General features: G+C 43.0%; 1 protein-coding gene across 1 annotated transcript in view; it reads left to right on the forward strand.

The window, feature by feature from the left end:
* Positions 1 to 18,032, forward strand: part of SIRT5 (sirtuin 5) — a 615,922-nt gene that overhangs the window by 597,217 nt on the left and 673 nt on the right. The window lies entirely within an intron of this gene.

Raw genomic sequence — 18,032 nt, forward strand, 5'->3', positions numbered from 1 at the left:
GACACTACATGGACTGACTTCACAGTACATTAGACATTACCTCACCCACACAGGTTAGAGGTAGACGTGGCAAAGTCATAATTTGCCCAGGTTGAGTGGGAGACTGATGTGCGACAGTGGTGTTGTCATGTAGGCCAGGGTCATGGGAGGTGGATGGGGTAACCATGCAATATGGTAGGTTATGAGAGTTAGAGATTCCATTTTCCAGTGGTGGGATGGCACTGCTCTGTTGAGAATATTGGTGATTTGTACATTGAGATCCTGTGGTCTTCAGGCTCCGTGCAGTGCATGACAGGGAAAGCACAGACTTATGGGAGCATGTATACATGTACCATGATGGGGTGTCCCATGTTTGGAGTCAACAGATGTACAGTGTCCATACCCCAAATGACCGCCACAAGTAGCCATGACGGTGTTCATGTGGGATAATTGTGGTGTAAAACTACAGGATTGAGAGCTTGCTGTATGATGAGATACCCCAGAGGTTGAGGCTGAGGAGCTGTGGTGGCCACATTCATGAAAATGGCCATGACCAGGTATATTTGACTCTGTGGTTAGAGCTGACAGTGATGCTGTCTCTGGTAGTCTTTGTCATCTGGTATGCTTAACCACATAATTTCTGGACCACTGCATGGCCAAGAAAAGCAGGGCCAGCAGTGGCATAGCAGAGGACTGTTACAACTGCCTCATGGTCACATCAGTGGATGCAGTGCTATCAGTGACCTAAGAAGCACCATATACTCCTTTCCCTGTAGTCTTGTCTCTCTTTACAGGTACTGGTGTCATCCCACAGTTGATATGCAGGTGCTGGATGTCATCCTGTAGGGCAAGCAGCACTCTCACCGTCTCCACAGGGATGAGAATAGCAGCTGTTTTTGTCCGGATCACTGATGTGCACATCTGCTGATTAATGGCAAATGTTGCACCCAGGTTATGGACATATTTGTAGTCTTGGCAACTTTACTGACTGCCACACCTCTCATTGTGAGGAGAACTTGGACATCATAGGCATTGTGGCTCAGAACTGCATCTGGGCTTGGACAGTCCTGCATAGCCTGGGTGAGCTTAAAGTTGCAGGATGTTTGCTAGGCACTGGTGAGGTTGGAGGTTTGACCAGTCCTTCCACAGGCTCCTTGTATGTAGAATATCAGTGTGAGCCAGCCAATGTTAGTGCTGCTGACCACTCCCATGCCTCATAATACTGTGCTATGTGCATGTTGTCATCATAATCAGCTACAGGTGATCTCTGCTATCAGGCATCTGCAATCCCTTTATGCTGGACTCCCCTCCAGAAGAACCTGTGAAAGCATAAAGACAAAGTACACTTGTGGAAACACTAAAATGAATGTCTTCCCCCATACTGTCAGGCATACTGGGAGTTCATCTGCAAAGTACAGATGCACAGACCTGTTGCTGAATAAATCATCCTTCAGATGAAGTGCACTGTTCAATATGTTTAAAAACTAATACTGACATGGTGCATCCCTTATACTCACTTATGTAGTTGTCATCAGCCTAGGTCCCACAGCCAAGCCATCAGAAGGTGTGAGACCACTCCTCATTCCCAGGCAAGGATACTAAGATCTCCTTAACCTCACTGTACTGCTGCTTTGGTGGTTCACCTGCTGTGGATATGTACTTTGGCATGCAATATAGTATTGGTTACCTTTTGCCAAACCTGATGTAAACTGCTGTTATGCCCAATCGCAACACTGATGTACTGCACTAATTCCTGCTACACCTGCACCTGAAAGATCTTGTCTTTGCTAACGTTGGCCATGTGCATATGGCCAGCAGTAATACCTCAGCCTTCTAGGTTGTGAACTTTTCAAGTTATTGCCTCTTTCATGCACCATGAGTTGATGTGTACACACATGTTGTTTAGTGCGTGTGTGCTTGGCTGTCTGTGAGTTGTCCTGTGTGACTGCATTTTGCCCCATGCGGTGGGTATTTACTTGTTGTGCTGTGACTATCCTACCAATTTCTTTTGCAAACTTAAGTAATTATGTGCATTCTGAACCCCCCCCGCCACACACACGATTTGCATAATGATGCCTCAGCCTGTTTAAAGGAGCTCTTATGCCCTGTGTTTTATGTCCTGCCTATCTATGCACCTGCATATAAATTTTCCTCCATGTTCTGTTGTTGTCATCTACTGTGGGTGTTGAGTGTAGTCCAGGGGTACATTACTAGATGTTTTTTCTTCCTTTTAGCATGCCTGTTTCAAAGTCCAGTGTCTTAATTTGGCAGACTTCTTTTGCCTCAGTTCATCTTAGTTCAGTATCTCGCTGTAAGGCAACTCTGCTCTGTATCTCAGTAATATATGTGTCTTAGAACAGCAGTTATATTAATGAGGATATCTGAGAGATCTACCTTAATGCAAGGCACTGTTTGTACTAAATGATGTTAATTTGGTGTTTCCTTCTCATTCTGGAGCTGATGCATGCACACACTATGCTCATGCATGACATCTGTAAAACTTGTGTAAATGGTTCTGGTCTGCAGAGACTTTCACTAGCTTCTCATTCTGGTGCTGTTTTTAATTTCTCCATCTTTTGGGTTTCTAATACCATGACGGGAGTGGACCCCAAGTCAAAAGTATGATTAAAGTTCATGAAATTAGTATTGTTTCACTCTTTGATGTCAGCCAAAAGTGCTCTTCGCAGCACCCACAATGTGCCCAGTAATTCTTTCTGCAATTCATACGGTGTTACATGAATTGGTAACCTATCTAAATAAGATTGTAATTCTTTTTTATAAAACAAGTAATCTCCGTGGTATCCCCGAAGTTTCGAAACAACCCACTAACCAAGTGTAGTGGATCCAAAAACAAAACAGTTTAAGAAACTTGTGTATGGAAGATTTTCAGTCCATATATCTCTAGTTAATCACTATATTAATCAGATCAGGCAATAGTAGTAGAAGTAGCAAACTTAAACTTGTCTTAAGTCAAAAAAATAAATAAATATGTAATTGTACAGAATTACTAAGTATTTGAAAGTAATCCAAGCAAGGCAGGCAGTCTGTTTTCAGTAGAAAATCCTTTATTAAGTACACAGACAAGCGATCCAAGTAAAACAACAAGAGAGTAATAGTTTCCTCACAAGTTTTCTAAATATATATATATACTTTTTATCAGGCAAGGGAGTGGTTTATTTTGCTGTAAAACAGTGTTATTGGTACACATGTTAAGTTCACATCCCTTCCCCGATCAGTGTGACATTCGAGCTGGTCCTGCCCTACGTAGTAGCTGTCATAACAATATAACCCTTATGTACTTTAAAATTTATAATGATGTGGTACCTCTTATTTAACCAGATTATTAAGTAGATTATTAAGTCTGTTATTTTAGCCAAGACAGTATACTGCATGGATTGAAATATATCAACCTTTGTCCTTTTGGCAATCAAAAAATATATGTAAATACGTACATATACATTTTGCATGTAAAAAATCAATTGTAAAAATCTTATTCTATTTTCATGATCTATAGTTAACAAAGATCGCTTTCATCCTTCTATACGACTTCAGGTCTGTGTACAAGAACCCTAAAACTATCTGTAAAAATATATATAATTGTATATAATTAGTATTGTTATTGTACATCATTTTGAATAAAGTGGAAAAGAGGGATCCAGAAAAATAAAAAAATAAAAAATGTATGATGGATACAAAATATATATTTAAATTACAGCTGATTTAAAATGGTATTTAAAACCAACTGATAGAATAAAATAAAATTAGTCATGTAAACAATGTGGCAATTTTCTAAGTTACAGTGCACTTTTAATTGAACAATAGTAGTTTAGTCCAGGCTTGCTAAAAGAGTTCAGCTTTAATTGCCACATGAGTTCATGTTTCTCCAGAATATTTGGGATGTCTCCTTCAAGATCACCCATGTCTATGGGATCCAGGATCTGGAACTTAAAACCTGTGTCTTTTATGAAGAGAAAGGTGTTTGGCTAGTGCATTATTTTTACATCCAGAGCGGATTTCTGACAGATGACATGAAATCCTACGCTTGAGTTTATTTACAGTGTTGCCTACATAGAATGCATCACATTGATTGCACTGTGCCCTGTAAATTACTTTTGTAGTGTTAGTCACCCCCTGCACTGGTCGTAATGATTTTCTTTAAATAAGGGCAATAAAAACTGTCACCTTGCTGTATAAATATACAAAACGTACAATTAGTTTCACATCTTTTACTGTTTCTGTCATATGGTCTAGGTTTAAATTCAGCAAAACCTGTAATGTTCCTGGCCTTCCTATAAACAAAGGATGAGGCTTCACCTAACATGTTAATCAGAAAAGGGTTTCCTGTGACAATGTCCCAGATGTTCTTTGTTTCACTGTTGCAGTCAGTACATTTGGGTAATCCTGCTAGCAGATTGCCCTCAGTCGGCCTAAATTCCAAAGTCTTGGGTCCTGCGTTGGCTGTCGTCACCCCTTCCCTGACGTCAGGTTATCAGGGGTATAAAAGAAGCAGCCGACGCCATTTTCTTTAGTCTTTCTTGCAGCGCGGTGCCCGAAGCAGAAGCAGTTCGCAAGTACCGGTCGGCCGGCTCCTGAGATTTGTGAGTTCGAATTTCAGATCTGAAGTCTTCTATAAAGCTAAGTAGCCCATTGGGGAAACTTTTTTCTTGCTCCAGAACCGATGTCAGAAAAGGTTAATAATTGTATTTCTTGTGGGAAGCAAATACCTCATAAGGACTTTCATTCTTACTGTATTCCTTGCCTAGGCCCTGATCATAACTTTCTGGGTTGTCTGTTTTGTGCTAGATTTAACCAACGCACTATTAAGCATCGGTATGATTTTGCTTTAAACAACTTTGGATGCAGGTTTAATTATCCAGAAATGTCGTCGGAAAGCCATCCGACTACCAGAGTTCACAAAAAAACGCAAAGAAAAAGAAAGGCAGTCAAGGCCCAAAATTGACTAAGCTTCTCCTAAGCCATTCGCCGGTTCTCAGAGAGGTGCTTTCGCAGCCCCTGATAACTGCTATTTTAGAGTCGCAGGCCGCTACCGAATCCCACATGGAGTCGGTCATGCCGCTGGAAATTCAAGCTATTGAAGCCTTGGACGCTAATCCTTCAGATGGGTCTGGAGCCGCTGAGCAGGCAACGGCTTTTGAGGATGTATTCAGACCCAAGCATCTGTACATTAAACAGACTTCAAAAGCAAAGACTAAAGCATCTTCAAAGGCAAAGAAGCAAACTCAAGCCACGTGGACAGGTCTCCATGCCCAAAAAACAAATGCTCAAAATGGCCGAAGACTTGATTACCTTGATCAGGGTTCCCATCCCCCACCTGATAAGTGACCTAGGCAAGAGACTGACTATGAATCTTCAGATCAGGTTTCCATTTCTTCTGATTTCTGTTCTGATCAGGAATATTCTTTTCCCCCCTATGAGGATTCTGATGCTGAAGACTCCATATCTTCAGCTTCTCCTCCTGAGGACTATTCTTTTGGGGAAACCTTACATACCATGAGGGAGCATTTCCACTGGGAGAGCCAAGATTTTTCTGAATCTAAAAAGAGCCTCAGGGATTTCTTGTTACTACCTCAGCACAAGCCACTAGCCATCCCTCCTGTGCTAGACATTGTAGATGTGTTTTCAGAATCTAGCCTTACCCCTGACTCTTTGCCTCCAGCTCCTGTTAAGCCTAGCAGATATTACAGGGTTCCTGACTCACATAAATTCCTTTTTTAAAAACCCTGCTGCAGATCCAGAAACTATTTCTCTGGGTCCCAAGGGACCCAGACAGGGTCCTTCAGACAGGGATTCTAGGGCACTGGATAGATGGGGGAAAAAGGTTTACACATCTGCTACCTTGGCTATAAGGGCCTTAAACTGTCAGTTTCATATGCTCAAATATCAGCAACATCTGATGGCATTGCTTAAACAGAAAATTAGCAATTTTTTCTCAAAATTGGCACATTATAACCCAGGACAAGTGGGTTCTAAGTATTGTGTCGCAATACTACAAGTTCCATTTCCATACCCTGCCAAAGGCCAACGGCTGGCCAGATCTGCCAAATAATCAATGGGCAGAGGCACAAAAACAAGCTTCATCCCTCATGGACATGAGGGCCATTCAACAAGTGCCAGGGCAAGAGCGAGGACAAGAATTTTACTCAAGACTGTTCTTGGTACCCAGAAAGGACAAGGCCAGGAGGCCAATACTGGACCTATTGATTCTGAATACATTCCTGAATATACCAAAATTCAAAATGTTGACTTTGCAGCAGCTTCTGCCCATGCTGGGCAAGAACGCTTGGCTTGTAACTTTAGACCTAAAAGAGGCATACCTGCATGTCCCATTCAGACAAATATCCAGACGATACCTCAGATTCAAGGCTGGCTCAATGCATTACCAATTTTCTGCACTGCCCTTTGGCTTATCTACTGCACCCAGGCTCTTTACAAAGTGCCTGGCACCAGTAATTGCTTACTGCAGACTAAGAGGAGTACAAATATATCCTTACTTGGACGACTGTCTCATTCAAGCAGAGAACAAGGACATTCTTCTACAGCATCTGGCGTTTGTGAAAAAACTTCTAACATGCCTCTAGGGTACACAGTCAATGAAAAGAAATCAAAACTAGTACCCCCTCAAGAGATATTCCTGGGTGCAAGCTTAAATACAACTGCCCAGATGGCTTATCTCATGCCAGACAAACAAAGGCAACTGACTACCTATTTCAAAATGTTAGCTACAGAGGCCCAATTATCTGCAAGAAAAATTCTGCAGGCTTTGGGCTTCATGGCATCCTGCATCCTACTCATTCCATGTGCAAGACTGCATATGAGGAAACTTCAATGGTACCTAAAAAGTGTTTGGACTCAATATTGCCACAGCCTGGAAGCTATAATTACTCTCATTCCCTGCCTGCAACAGGGGTTTCGATGGTGGGTGAAGGCTTGTCACCAAAACAAGGGACAGCCATTCACATTACCCCCAGCCAGGCAGACACTAACAACGGATGCATCAGATTATGACGGGGGGCCCACATAGCAGGAAGATGATTCAGGGAACATGGCCCCTCAAACCAAATGCATCTACATATCAATTAAGAGATGCTAGCTGTTCAACATGCCCTGACAGCCTTCATGGACCTACTTCATCCAGGACAACTACTGATAAAGACAGACAACACCACGGTCATGTGGTATATAAACAAGCAGGGAGGAACACATTCTTAACCCCTTTGCAGACTAGCCATGACTTTGTGGGCACATCATTGACTTACCAAGTACATCTGCAGGCACAATTCCTGCCAGTAAGGAAAAATACGCTGGCAGACAAACTAAGAAGAAACCTCATGGATCCCCATGAGTGGCAGCTGGATCCACAAGTCTTCAGCATGATAACAAGGAAATGGGGATGCCCGGACATGGATCTATTTGCCTCCCATCACAACTACCAAATAAAGGGATTCTGCACAAGGATTTATCACAGACGAGCATGGAAAGTGGACGCCCTATCCTTCAGCTGGAAAAACCTATCAGTATATGCCTTTCCACCTCTGCCTCTCCTCCCCAAGGTACTCCTAAAGTTCAGACAGGAGAAGCCAAAGATAATACTGATTGCACCAGACTGGCCCCGCCAGCACTGGTACCCAATATTAAGGAGCTTGTCTGAATGCCCAGCTTGGACCTTACCTCAAGTACTGCATCTACTGTCCCAGCAAAACAATCAAATCCTGCACAGCCAACTCGGGACTTTAAACCTGGCAGCATGGCGGATAATGTAGTCATACAAAACACACCTCTCAGCAAAGCTGTGATGGATGTCATTTTGGAAGCCAGAAGGCCTAGTACTAGAAAATCTTATGCTGGAAAATGGAAGAGATTCTGTGCTTGGAACCAGGCACAAGGAACAGATAAAGCTGTGCCTAATATTCCTCAGATTTTACAATACTTAACTGAGATGCTGGACAAAGGCCTATCTTTCTCATCTATTAAAATTCATGCCTCTGCCATTTCGGCTCATTACAATACAGAGCCACCAATCTTTTCTCATCCCTTATTAAAACAGTTCCTCAGAGGAGCCAAAAATTTAAGGCCTCCAAGGAGGTCACCAATGCCTGCATGGTACCTCAACTGTGTATTGGAAAAACTCACCCTGCCTCTTTTTGAGCCAGCTGCTACTGCTGATATAAAGTTTTTATCTTGGAAAACAACTCTGCTTCTAGCAATAACTTCTGCAAGACCTGTTTCAGAGCAACAGGCACTCATGGCTGTGGAATCTCATCATTTTTTATCCAGACAGGGTCTCCCCGAGGACAAACCCAACATTTATGCCTAAAGTGGTGTCCAATGTGGCTCTTAACTAAGCCATTCATCTGCTAAATTTTTATCCAAATCCACAGAACAAGGGGGAAAGAATTCTGCATTCTTTGGACGTACACAGACAGCTTAGATTCTACTTGGACAGAACCAAGGTTTTCAGAAAGACAGAGCAATTACTAGCGGTATATGCTGCAGGATCACAAGGAAAGTCTATCTCAAAGCAGACTATTTCAAAATGGATAGGCCACTGCATTCGTTTCTGCTACTTATACCATGGCAAGCCAGTGCCTAAGGACATTAGGCCACATTCCACCAGAGCTGCAGCCACTTCAGCAGCCTTTCTCAGGGGAGTACAAACTAAAGACATTTTAGAGGCAGCTACTTGGAGTTCAGTGAACATCTTTACAAAGCACTATCATCTGCCACTCTACTCTAAATCCAGGGGAGGCTTTGCCACTGCAGTTCTGCAGGGTCTCATAGCTGCTCCTAATGCGGTTTAGCTCCAGCCTCCCAACCATAGCTTTGGGAATCTACCAAAATGTAATGACTGCAACAGTGAAACACGAAGAACATAGTACAGTTGTGTACACTTACTCGAAGATGTTAGAGTGTATTCACTGTTGCAGTCCAGGTTACACACCCGACATCCCCCCATTTTCTTCTGATGGAATCTATCTTTCCTTATCTGATTTATACAACCTATGTGATGTATTTGCTTGTGGATGAAGGTAAAGTTTATATTGCTGCATATAATGTTATATATACATATAAATTTTGGCTACCCTTTTAGGGGGCACCTGACATCTGGGGCAAGAAAAACTGAATAAAATGGCGTTGGCTGCTTCTTTTATACCCCTGACGACCTGACATCAGGGAAGGGGCGACAGCCGACGCAGGACCCAAGACTTTGGAATTCAGACCGACTGAGGGCAACCTGCCAGCAGGATTACCCAAATGTAATGACTGCAACAGTGAATAAACTCGAACATCTACATTTATAGTAAGTGTACACAACTATACTTTTTCTTCAATAGCATTTTTGATAGTGCGATAATCCAAAGTGTTTGTCAGGATGCAGCTATTTATGCATTTGTTATTCTCTCTGAAATTTCTCAACATTCTCCTACTGGGGAGGTTGAGTGAAGGTGCTTTAGTTCTTTTCAGTTCTATAATGGGTTCCAGGATGTTTTTTAACATCTGACTTTCATAGCCTCTCACTAGAAAATCATTCTCTAAGTTCAGGTTTCTGATTTCTGATGATTTCCTGGTGCTGCAGTTTTCCTTTTTTAAAGGTTGCTTTTGCACATTTATCAAGACCAAATGACACTGCAGTACTGCAGTGTGTATCAGATAATGTCCAGTCATGTATCCATTTGCATTTTGTTCTTTGAACAGACTTCACTGAGTGGTCATGGCTGCTTCTGATGCTGGGAACAACCAGACTCCTGTCTGGTGCTAGAGGGTGGTCAAGATTCAATGGCATAGAGACAGAGAGCATTGACGGTAGCCTAGGCAAGCCAAATTTGACTAGCTGCTTCAGTGGTTGAGGGTAGAAGCAGGGGGATGAGTGCACCTATCTGAGTGGGGAGGGATGGTGTTCTAGTCTGGCTGACACCACTGTTCCAGTAACAGAGCCTCAGTTGTAGCAACCCTTCTCGAAGTGGGGGTCACTGTAGGAAAGATGTGGGTATGGCTTGTCTGGGACCATGTATGCACAGAGTTGCATGGGTGGCCCTTCTGGTGATGCAGGTGATCCTATCACTACTATACCTCTCAAATGTCCAGATTTTTGCCTTATAGTTTTGGTCTGTTCCACATAAAATTTGTGTTTTTCTGGGTTTTTGTGACAAATCGGTGAGAATTGAATTCACTAAATAGTAAGCATTCAAGTTTCAGTCTTCATCTCTTTCAGCAAATATATGGTAACACAGGACCTTTTATTATACAACTTTCTAAGTTTATAATAGTAAAATTAAAAATTTGACCTGATTTATAGGGCTTTGCCCACCATTATTTTTGGCTTTGTCCAGATTTTTTGTGCTAAAAGGTTGAGAGCTGTGGTCACCACCATGGATAGGGTTCAACCATAATGAAAAATGTTGTCATTGGGATACTGGAGTGAGCACAAAGCACCTTTGACTGCTTGGATAATGCTTCCCCAGACAATATAATATGTGATTGAGGGGAGGTTTGATGATTGGTAGGCATGGGGGGGGGGGGGAGCAAAAATTATACAAAAATGTATATATAGTTTTGTTCTTCCTCCATAGGGACTTACAGGTGGACCTGCTGAGCAAACAGGATGGCCCTTTATACAAGGCAAATGCCTGACATGAGCTTGCAATGTTATGATGAGATGCCACTGGCTTTACTGTGAGGAGCAGTACAGGCATTGTTACAGTGACCTGTGGCAGTGCCACCCTAACCTGCTTAGCGATTCGAAAGCAGAGCTTAGTGACAGAGAAGAGAGTGAGTTTAATTTTGTTTCTCCTGTTCTTTAAATTGATCCACTACTGTACTAACATCCTATTTTTCTTAGAGGATGAGGAGCAGCAAGCTAATATGGTAGGATGTTGCAGGAGTTGAGCACCTTTGACAACAGTGGGGTGCATATCCCATGTGTACTGCTGTACTCTACTGCTGTACTGGTTTTTGTAACATATTCACATAGTACAGTGCTCCATTCCTTCTACAGGTCCTCACATGGTGAAGACAGAGGAGTAACAGCTGCTACCTCAGTCTATACTGGCCAAAACCTCTGGCTGTTGGGACACCAGACCTGTCTCTCAGGAGGTGGGGTTAACTGCTGAATGTGACCTGTAGGGTTCATTGGTGGCTTCAGGGGTCACTGACCATGAAAAGAGCAGAGGTTCCACTTCTGACAGCAGTTTCCAAGTGTCAGTTGCATAGTGTGGTGTTGTCTGAGGTACACCAACAGCTAGGCAACCACCTCACCAACATGGAACACCTCTGGTCATGATGGGTTGAGTCAAGTCACTGACAAACTGTGATTGTCAGGTTACCAGAGGCAATGTGTACATTATTAACCATAGAGGTGACAGTAATTTTCCTGGTGTGCTGATCTGCCATCTATGTACTATGTCCTAGCTCCCCTTTCATGTGTCCCCCTACCTTTTTTATTGTCCAGCCCTTTCCATTGCCAAGTATCCATCCACTATTGTTTCCATCTTTTGTGTCAGTAACCAACCTTGTTTGTGTCTTTGATTTTGTTTTTCTCTTTACAACCTTCCCTTTACCCTCTCTCATTAACTTTCCTGCTACCCCTCTTTTTTTATTTCAAAAAATGAGAGCGCCTTTCTCACAGAAATAAAAAATACCCTTCTATACTCCTACTTGTCTAGTATGAATATACTTGTATGTGGTATTCTGTGTGCTGTTTTCTGTCTTCTCTACCCCCTTTCATCACCATTTATGTAATGAACTAAGGTGACACTTGTACTGGCCTTCCTTGGAGTGTCTGACACCGTGTGTATTGAATTAATGTGGTGCTTTGTTGTACCCGCAAAACACAGCTACAGAGATGGTTGGGCATGCTTGATTCTTTCCTCTGATGTCAGACATTCCAAACATTTGCACTTTTTTTGAGCAACTCTTCTGCTTACCATTCCTAATGCTGCTACTCCCCATGATGCATCTCCATTAATTAACTGTGCACTTCTTTTCTGAATGTACCAGTGCTGCGCATGTCCTGATGCACACCTGAGCAGCTGTGAACCACAACATGCTACAGGACAGTGCTTATCCGTGAATCCCACTCATGGTATCAAGTTCATAGCATGGGTTACTGTGAAGCATAAAACAACACTAAATTGTTACATTTTTTTTTACCACCTGGGAATTTGGGTGTGCCGTTTACTTTGCAGTGAGTATTGTTTAATTCATTTTTTTAATAGTTACCAAGACGATGTTCTTCATCTCACATTGCTGCAGTCCTTACACTTGGGTAGTCCGCTGTCCTCGGTCGGCCCGAATATCAAAGTATAAGGCTGACGTCGGTCAAGGCGCATTTGACTGACATCAGGACGTCAGGGTACAAATGCGCATGACCGACGTCATATCCTCAGTCTTTTTTGCCGCATGGTCCGATGCAGAAGCAGCGTTGCAAGTGCCGGTTGGCGTTCTGAAATTGTTCGATTTCGGAGTTTCAGACAGAGTCAAAGTTGGCTAAGTACCCCGTTGGGGAATATTTTGTTTTTTCTTGCCTCAGTGGTTTACCGGATGTCAGAAAAAGTGAATAATTGTATTTCTTGTGGGAAACAGATACCGCATAGAGACTACCATACTTTGTGTATTCCTTGTTTAGGGCCTGAACACGACGTTGTTGGGTGTCGCTCTTGTGCTAGATTCAATAAGCGCACTATTAAGAGAAGATTAGATTGTGCCAGGTTAGTCTTGAAGCGGTGCAATTATAAAATGCCGTCGGATGCTCCGGCCCGCTTCGAAGAAGCGTAAGGACAAAGCAGTTAAACCTAGGCTAGAGGAACCGTCAGTACCGGACACGGTTCTTTAGAGGTGTCGGTGGAGCGGTGGTTCCACCGGAGGTTTCTTTGGGATCCCAGGGAGAGACTCTGTTATTGCAGGATGTGGCCTCTCAGGAGGCAGGCCAGGCTGATGGGGCTTCTCAGGTTACTATACTCCCTCCTGCCTAGGGTGGTTAGGCCCTCTCCTTCTGTTTCCAAGGCTTCTCCCAGGGGCAGGCCAGGTTTAGCTTCAGTTGGTGTTACCCCTAGCTCTTCAGGAACTGTGCCCAAGAAGCATATGCTTAAAATGGCAGAAGATTTGATTACTTTGATTAGGGGTTCTATGCCCCCTCCTGATAAGAGACCTAGGGTGGAGCCTGAGCTAGGGAGTTTTGAGCAGGCTTCAGATATTTCAGAGTCTTCAGCTGAAGACTTGCAGGAGTACTCTCCTTATTCTGATTCTGATGTGGATGATTCTACTCCTGCTTCTCCTCCTGAGGATTTTTCTTTTTCAGAAACTCTTCATTCCATGAGGGAGCATTTTAAGTGGGAAGGTCAGGACTTCTCTGATTCCAGGAAAAGGCTTAGGGAATTTTTGTTTTTACCCCAGCATAGGCCTTTGGCTATACCTCCTGTTTTGGATGTAGTGGAAGATGTTTTTACAGAGGCTTCTCTTAATCCTGATTCTTTGCCTCCTGCTCCTGTTAAACCGGATAGGTATTACAGGGTGCCTGAAGCTCATAAGTATCTTTTTAAGAGTCCTAGGGCAGACCCAGAAACTGTTAGCCAGGGGCCTAAAGGTGTTAAGGCTTCTGTTGTAAAGAATCCGGTTCCTGCAGACAAAGAGGCCAGGGCCTTGGATAGATGGGGAAAGAAAGTTTATACTTCTTCCACTCTTGCTATGAGGGCTTTGAATTGCCAGTTTCACATGTTGAAATACCAAAACTATCTCCTTTCACAATTGAAGTCTAAGGTTGATGCTCTGGCAGAAGGTATTGATTGTAAAGAGTTGCAAGATTTAGTACATGTTTCTGAACAGGTGGGTAAGCATTCTTTGCAATGTGGTTTTGATGCTGTACAGGCCTCGTCTAGGGTGGCTGCCACTGGGTCAGTTCTTCGCAGGCACGCCTGGCTGAGGGATCAAAATTTATCTGAACATGTTAAAACAAGGATTTTAGATGCTCCTTTACAATCTGACGTGTTGTTTGGTCCTCCTGTTGAGGCAGTTTTAAAGAAAATGGAAGACAAGGCTAAGTCTATGCAGACTGTTAAAGATTTTTGCAGGTCCAGCCTCCAAAGTTTAGTAGAAATTGGCCTACTAAGGGGTGGACGTATCCTTCTTATGATTCCCAGCCTAGGGGTAGATCTAGGCGTGGTAGGGGTAGAGCTCAGGGCTCTTTCAGGCCTAGAACAGGGAGTTCTCCTGCACAGTCTTCGGTGAGGGCAGGGGTCAGTCCTTTCGTAAACAGACCCAATGACCTACCTTTTCAGCTGCCAGAGCCTTCTCGTCTGGCAGCACCTTTGGGAGGAAGGTTGGCACTTTTCAAAGAAAATTGGAGTTTAATTACCCAAGACAGATGGGTATTGGATATCATACACCACGGTTACAGGTTTTATTTCCATACCTTGCCTCCTTTCAAAGGCATGCCAGACGTTCCTCCTCAACAAAGAATAGAGGCTCTCAAGCAAGTTTCTCTGTTACTCCAAATAGGGGCCATACAGCCGGTCCCTATGCCAGAAGTGGGCCTAGGATTTTATTCTCGCCTGTTCCTAGTACCAAAGAAGGGGAACACGTGGAGACCAATTTTGGATTTATCTACCCTCAACACTTATCTGGACATTCCCAAGTTCAAAATGTTGACGTTACAGCAGCTTTTACCTCTGCTGGGCAAAGATCATTGGATGGTAACTTTGGATCTCAAGGAGGCTTACCTTCATGTTCCTATCAGACTAAGTTGCAGGAAGTATCTGCGTTTTCGAGCTGGGACTTCTCACTATCAGTTCTCTGCATTGCCCTTTGGCTTATCTACTGCGCCCAGAGTGTTCACGAAAGTTCTGGCTCCAGTGATAGCTTTCTTCAGGCTAAAAGGAATACAGATCTATCCTTATTTGGACGACTGCCTGATTCTGGCTCAAGGAAGGGAAGAGCTTCTTCATCATTTGGAATATGTGATAGCAGTGCTAAGATGCCTGGGGTATTCTGTGAGCGAAATAAAGTCCAGTCTAGTACCCTCTCAGGACATGTGCTTTCTGGGTGTGAGACTGAATACAGCATCCCAGATGGCCTTTTAACCCGGACAAACAAAAGAGTCTATCCCTTTACTTCCATCAGCTATCTCATCAGTCCGGGCTGACTGCAAGGACAGTCCTTCAAGCCTTAGGGTTCATGGCATCTTGTATTCTGGTGCTTCCCAATGCCAAACTGCATATGAGGAAGCTGCAATGGTATCTCAAAATGTATGGACACAGCACTGCCAGGATCTAGACACTGTCATTCAAATAATACCTTGCATTCAAAAGGAATTTTTGTGGTGGGCTCAGGAATGTCACCTAAACAAGGGACTCTCTGTGACCCGGCCAGAGGCGAGTCAGATTTTAACGACAGATGCCTCAGACAAAGCTTGGGGAGCTCATCTAAATGGAAAGTGGATACAAGACAAGTGGCCTGCCAGACTACAACATCTACATATCAACCTGAAGGAGATGTTAGCAGTCCAGTTTGCATTAATAGCTTTCAAGGATTTACTTCTTCCAGGGCAGGTGTTGATTCTAACAGACAACACTACTGTCATGTGGTACATCAACAAGCAAGGGGAACGATTCTTATCCTCTATGCAGGCAAGCAATGATTTTGTGGGAGACTGCTCTCAGTTTACAGCTCAATCTTCAGGCAAGGTTTCTGCCAGGAGCACAGAACTCCTTAGCAGATGTGTTGAGCAGACAATTATGGATCCCCACAGTGGAAATTGGATCCTCATGTATTTCAGAAATTGACAGTGTCATGGGGAACTCCAGGCATAGATCTGTTCGCTTCTCCACTAAACCATCAGCTGCCAAAGTTTTGCACAAAAGGTTTCATCCCACAGCTTGGAAAGTGGATGCTCTTTCTTTCAATTGGAGCAATCTTCATGTGTATGCCTTTCCACCTCTGCCTCTCCTCCCAAAGGTACTTCTAAAGGTCAGACAGGACAAGCCAAGGATGATTTTAATAGCTCCAGATTGGCCTCGACAGCACTGGTACCCATTACTGAGAAGTCTGGTACGGAAGCCTCCATGGCCTTTGCCTTCGATTCCACACCTGTTGTCACAGGAGGACAGCCATTTTCTGAATGTCAAACTTCACTCTCTTCACCTAACAGCCTGGCATATTCTGTTTTGAACCATAGAGGGTCTCAACTTCCACAACAAGTTTTGAATGTGATTTTGGAAGCTAGAAGGCCTAGTACAAGGAAAGTGTACGCAGATAAATGGAAGAGATTTTTATTTTGGAGTACAGCAAAAGATTTTGATGTTTCTGAGCCTAATTTGAGTGTGGCTCTTCAATATCTTACTGAATTACTGGACAAAGGTTTGTCTTTCTCCTCTATTAAAGTTCATGCTGCAGCAATTTCGGCTCACTATGATTGTGACCCACCATTGTTTTCTCATCCTTTGTTCAAGCAATTTCTTAGAGGGGCAAAGAATATAAGACCCCCACGAAGAGCTCCTACTCCTGCTTGGGATCTCAATTTTGTGTTGGAGAAACTCACTCTACAACCTTTTGAGCCTGCAGCTACTTCTGAGTTGAAATATTTATCATGGAAGACTGCTTTTTTGTTGGCAATTACCTCTGCAAGAAGGGTTTCTGAATTGCAGGCCCTTATGACGGTTGAGCCTTTCTTAATTTTCCATAAGGATAGGGTATCTTTACGTACTAATCCTTCCTTTATGCCTAAAGTGGTTTCTAGTGTGGCTTTAAACCAAACTATTCATTTGCCTACTTTTTATGCAAATCCCCAAAATAAAGGGAAAAGATTTTGCACACTTTAGATGTACACAGGCAGTTGCGATATTATTTGGACAGAACTAAAGGGTTCAGGCAGTCTCAGCAGTTATTTGTTTCTTTTGCTTTGAGTTCTCAGGGCAAGCCTGTGTCAAAACAAACTATTTCTAAGTGGATTGGGTTTTGCATTGCTTTCTGTTATTCCCATCATGGCAAGGAGATTCCAGCCGGATTAGGCCTCATTCCACTAGAGCTACTGCCACTTGACAGCTTTTTGAGGGGTGGCAACCAAGGATATTTTGGAGGCAGCTACTTGGAGTTCAGTGCATACTTTCTCTAGGCATTATCACCTGCCACTTTACTCTAAATCCAGGGCTGGTTTTGCCACTGCTGTTTTGCAGGGCAGTTTGGCAGCTCCTGCTTCCTTATAGTTTGGCCATCCTCCCATACCTCTGCTTTGGGATTCTACCCAAGTGTAAGGACTGCAGCAATGTGAGATGAAGAACATAGTACAGTTTTGTACCTACCATAAATGTAGATGTTCAAGATCCACATTGCTGCAGTCCAATTTACCCTCCCTCCTTCCCTCTGTAGTTAGAGGTGGTTGTGTGGGTTGAGTTGTACATATTGTGTATATAGTGTATATTTTGTACATATAATTAGGGCAAGGGTGCTTGGATGTTTGTTTGCTGTCTTTTGGTTTTGACCTTTATTTTTAGGGTCTTCTGACATCTGGGGCAAGAAAAGACTGAGGATATGACGTCAGTCATGCGCATTTGTACCCTGACGTCCTGATGTCAGTCAAATGCGCCTTGACCGACGTCAGCCTTATACTTTGATATTCGGGCCGACCGAGGACAGCGGACTACCCAAGTGTAAGGACTGCAGCAATGTGGATCTTCGAACATCTACATTTATGGTAGGTACAAAACTGTACTTTTTCAAAACTCAAAAGAACTAAGAGGTGACGTAGGTTTTGCTGGAATATCACAGAAAATTCACTGTTGTATTTTGAAGTGATTTTTTTTTTTGTTTCAGTAGTAATCAGTGTAAGTCATTTTGTTAACTTGCTGCGTTTCTTGCATGTCATTAAAATACACCTGTATATATTATATTACTTAAAAGGTATTAATATCCATTGTTCAGTTAAAGCTATTTTAGACTACATGAATGAAGCTACATCATGCAGTAATATTTTAAAAAGTGCAATCACTGCTGGTCAGTTAAATACACTGCTGATCACATATATTTTTAAAATCTTAGTTGCTCAA

Source organism: Protopterus annectens, chromosome 3.part0, assembly GCF_019279795.1.
Source record: "Protopterus annectens isolate FY-2018-M chromosome 3.part0, PAN1.0, whole genome shotgun sequence".
Classification (NCBI taxonomy): domain Eukaryota; kingdom Metazoa; phylum Chordata; order Ceratodontiformes; family Protopteridae; genus Protopterus; species Protopterus annectens.